Here is a 5,192-nt window from a genome sequence, read left to right on the forward strand (position 1 = left end):
AAAAAAATGCTATCAATGTTATGATTGATTTATAATCAATACTTACATAATTTTGAAACCACCTAGGAAAATTGGAAGCAATCCTAGCCTCAATTTCTCTTTGAGTGATGTTTGGATTTTTTGCTTCTAAAAATTGTTCAAATTTTCTACCATACATAACATTATGTTAGTTAGTATATACATACATACAATATACATGTCAAAATTGATTTAGGCACTTACTTGATGAATGGTTGTACTTTCTCACAATTAAGTAATACATGTAAATATGTGGCATCTGGTTCTTTCTTGTTCAAATACCTACTTGAAGTAGTTCTACTAGAGAGACCAGGATGATTAAAAATTGTTGATGTTTGATCCACTTCTTCATTTTCACCTTCATCGTGATTACGACTTACTTTATTTCTCATTGTTTGCAAATGAGGGTCAAAATAATATGAACAAAAATGAGAAGTCTCTTGCACTAGATATGCCTCTCATATTGAGCCTTCAACACGCGCCTTGTTCTTAACCAATTTCAACTTATTCAAATACCTAATATAACATGAGAATGTAAGTAATTACTAGTTTCAGTAAAGAGAAATATGTAAGCACGTTCAATAAATTACATCTCAAATGGATACATCCATCGATATTGAACAGGACCTCTTATTCTTCCTTCATAAGGTAAATGAAATGGTAAGTGTTCCATTGAGTTGAAGAATGCAGGCGGAAAGAATCGTTCTAATTTACATAGTGTTATTACAATGTTTTGTTCCATCAGGGATAAATCATCTACTCGCAACATTATTGAGCACAAATCTTTGAAGAATTTACTCAACTCAGTTATAGGTTTCCAAACCTCATTTGGCAATGGACTAAAAGCAATATGCAACAATTACTCCATAAATACATGACAATCATGACTTTTCATTCCAATCATTCTTCCTTGTTCTATGTTAACACATCTATGCAAACTTGAAGCATAACCATCAGGCATTCTCAATTCAGTAATCCATTTATACACAACATTTTTTTGTTCTTTAGATAACACAAACTTTGCTTTAGGCTTGATAACTTTTCCATCTGGTAGTTGTAGTAATTCCAACTCCTTTCTTGGACAATATTTTTTTAAATCAATTATTGCCTTCATATCATCTTTGGTCTTATCTTTGATGTCCATCACTATATTAAAGACATTATCAAACACATTTTTTTCAATATGCATCACATCAACATTATGCCTTAATAGGTTGGAATTCCAATATGTCAATTCCCAGAAAATGCTTTGTTTTATCCAATTATGAGCTACACCACAACCATGACAGGAAAATTGTACTTCCTTAGTTACTTTTGGAAAATAAGCAAATTGCTGCTACACATCATCCCCAGACAACATTAATGGAGGTTGAGAATATTCAACTCGATTCTTCAAAAATGCATTCTTATTTCTTCTGTATGAATGATCCATTTCTTGGTTCAACTGCAAAATCAGGAAATGTTTCATCAAAGTTTTTCCAAGCTTCTCTATAACGTCCGAGCCAAAAATTACTTATTTAAAATAAAAAGAGTGAAATATAATAATAAACCTCATTTATTATTAAGTTCTTTCCCAAAATGCGGGAAATCTTAAAACCTTTATTTCTACGCATCAAATAAAAAAATCCATGGCGTTCAATTATTACAATTATAAAGAGTTTATAAAAGAAATGTTTATAAAACCAATACAACTTAGTCCATAAAATTTCCATAAATAGAACTAATTTAAAAACTCCTATAGTTGGCCCCACTCTAACTTTAAGCATCCACGTGCTCACCTGCATCTACATATGCTCCCATGAAACATGATCATCGCCAAACACACATAGATAGGGTGAGCTCAAATACAAGAAAGATAAATACAACATGTAATAAAGAATTCAAAGCCAGGTGTCAAACGCCTTCTAGTGCTTCTGCAACTCGCTTTCGCTTAGCAGAACCAACCCTGCCACCAGGCGCCACACACGTCTAGTGGCCATTGCCACTATTTGGGTATCTATCGCCTGGCGGCTCGCCCCGCGCTACTAGGCACCATACTAGTAGCCCAATGCTACTGGTTTTTGGCACATCAAACGGGTCCTAAGGGACCCCAATCGCATAATACGCAAAATCATAGCACACTTAGACTTATTCAGTCATAAGCCTATGACTGAATCACACTACACTATACTCATGGTTTCAAAATTGCAATGACACCCTTAATTAACTATGATACAATATGCTAGGCACTTATCATGTTACCGATTAAACATACCCTAATTACTTAAATTAACAACACATGTTGCACATAACTACAGTCTTCGAATAGGCACAACCCATATCATAGTCAGCATAAAACTATGTTTTGCTTAATGCATATACCCAAATTATCACCAATCATATATAATTCATTTCATCTCACATGCATGGATCTCTTTCCACCCCCACTGCCCAACTACTTAATATTCTACATATTAATTTACCCAATAAACACCCAATAATGCGAAACACAGATAAAATCAAAACATCCTACTGTACTGACGTGTCGCCTGGCGGTAGTTCCTGTGCCGTCAAGCAGTGCATGTGTTTTTGGGTTCTTTCTAGATTTTTCCTGCACCGATACGACCCCCAAATCCTCAATCATCAATTTTGTTATGAATTATGGTAACCCTTTCATGTTCAATTAGATTTATAAAATTCATGCTTACTGAATTTGATATCTTTCTTATGAAACAACACTCCAGTTATTTACATAAAATCATAACTCATCATTTTCCTTTGCCATCATGAACCCTAATCCCAATTTCATGCAAAAATGCATATCATATCAATGAGAACTTTACTTATAGGCAATCATCCATAATCAAATTCACACACGCATACATAATGGATCAACTTGAGCATCTCAATTGTCAGAAAAATCACCACCACCCACGAACTGGGCAAAACAGTATACGTCGCCTGGCGGGTCACACTTAATCGCCAGGCGGTTCATAGGGAATCCCTGAAAATTGGGTTCAAACACATGTGTCGCTTGGTGGCAGTTCATGTGCCGCCAGACGGTTTCTGGAAAAGTCCAAAAATGCGAAAAGAACTCAGGCTTGGCAGAAATATATGCTTCAAACATTCCATACAATACATGATCATGCGAAGGAACTCCCCTAACCTAGATTCCTTGCTTAATTTGATAAATCCTCTAGTTACTCCTTGATCACCACTAGCCTTCGTTGCTCTTCTCCAATTTCACTCTTTCTTTCACTCACAACTCAGTTGCTAGTCTGAATTTTCCTCTCCTCATAGTACATACCATTTATACACTCGCAAAACCTTTCTCTTCCCTTATTTGGTCTCTTTAATCATGCCTTAATTAGGGTTAATGGCCTTAAAACGAAAAAAATGATTATTTAGTGAGCTTAATGATCATTCAATGACATTTTTCCAGCCATCCTAGCTACCCTCTGACTCTTCACGTTCATGCCCAAAATTGATTTTACCAAAAAGAAAGAAAGATATTTTGCTTAAGCCAAGGTTCGAATCCATGACCCTCCAATATCAATGCAAGTGCACAACTAATTCACCCAATTCATGTTTCATGATAATTTCTATAAATTTAGAAATTTATACTCTCTTACCATGCTCACACATATAATAAAATAATACACTTTAAGTAACACCTCATTGGCACACATAAGACTTGAACCCAAGTCCTCTTAACATGTTTAAGTGCTCTCAACCACTTAAGCTAACACTTTTCCATGTCACAAAGATTAGCATTTAATGTCATAAAGGCTTCCACTACCTGCATTTATTAAATAATTATTTATTTATTTATTTAAATTTCATGGGTCTTACATTCTCCATCTAATGGATGACACAAAAGTCTTTCCTTTCCTCTACTTTCATAATGCCACCTCATATGTGGAGTAACACTCATTCATGCATATAATCTCCTAAGCTTAGGAATGAGATGTAAATAATGCATTCTTTTCATAGGAACATCTTTATGTCTACCTCTACTCACCTTTTTAGTCTTATAACGAGGTTTGTGACAAAACTTACATTCGGTTAATTGTTTGTCTTCATCTGAGTAGAACAACATACACCCATCAACACAACAATTAATTTTTCTTGCATACAACCCAAGTTTAGAAACTAGTTTCAAGGTTCTATAATAATCTTCGGGTATAAAGTTGTCTTTAGGGTGTGTTTCTTTCAAAAGAGCCAATGTTTGATTAAAAGATCTTTGGGACATGTTTCCCTCTGATTTAATTGTCAAAAATCTAATAGCAACAGATAACTCAGTGTGATTTGTACGTCTTGGCCATAATGGTTTTTGTGAAGCATGTAATAAGTCATAAAAATATTTTGCTTCAGTATTTGGACATTCTTCATTTTGTTGATCATAATTACTTGAAAACTCTACACCAACTGCTTCATGGATCATGTTGTCAAAGTCTTGATTATGATCCTCATGTGCACATGCAGAAAATTTTGGATAAGTATTATACACATGACACAAAGTTGGATCAATTTCTCCGTGGCATGTCCAATACCAATAAGGAGGCACAAATCCCCTTCGATAGAGATGAACTTTGACATCTTCATAATCTAAGAAGTTAAGATTTTTGCATTTACTACATAGGCATCTAATTTTTCCATTCGACAAGTTTGCTTTTTCAAGAGCAAAAGAAACGAATTCAACAATACCATTTAAAAATGCTTCAATATACCCTTTTCGACCTAGTAAGAGTCTGGTATACATCCAACTACGATTTTTATGAACATTCATCGTCTGTCATATAATAAACCAATTTTAAATTTTGACAAGTTATATGAATATAACAACGAAAACACGCTATAAGTAGATCAAATAACATAAACTTAACATTAGTGTGGTCATAGTATTTATATCCTTACCTATCACCCTACAAAGCATACATCAATTTCTTTTCCATTTCATTTCAACTTGATCCATGGAACGTACATTTGGTCTTGTTCCCGCCACTATGAGAAGTTTCGAACATGATATCAATAATATTAATCAGCCACACCAACAAACCAATCAAATATAAATTATTTACATAAAATTATGAATCCAATAAAAAAATATCAACAATAATGAAAACATAAAATTGTATTTAACTTTGAAATGAAAATGAAAATTCAAATGAAATGAAAACTGTAACTGCCTATTT

The 5,192-nt window shown here is 33.9% G+C and overlaps 2 pseudogenes; both read right to left on the bottom strand.

The window, feature by feature from the left end:
* Positions 1–218: 218 nt before the first annotated feature.
* On the bottom strand, positions 219–1,450 carry LOC146886184 (uncharacterized; annotated as a pseudogene).
* Positions 1,451–3,829: 2,379 nt separating this feature from the next.
* Positions 3,830–4,795, bottom strand: LOC146886185 (uncharacterized; annotated as a pseudogene).
* Between the last annotated feature and the right edge of the window lie 397 nt (positions 4,796–5,192).

This window comes from Vigna unguiculata, chromosome 5, assembly GCF_037176805.1.
Source record: "Vigna unguiculata cultivar grain cowpea cultivar isolate G323 ecotype 2 chromosome 5, ASM3717680v1, whole genome shotgun sequence".
Classification (NCBI taxonomy): domain Eukaryota; kingdom Viridiplantae; phylum Streptophyta; class Magnoliopsida; order Fabales; family Fabaceae; genus Vigna; species Vigna unguiculata.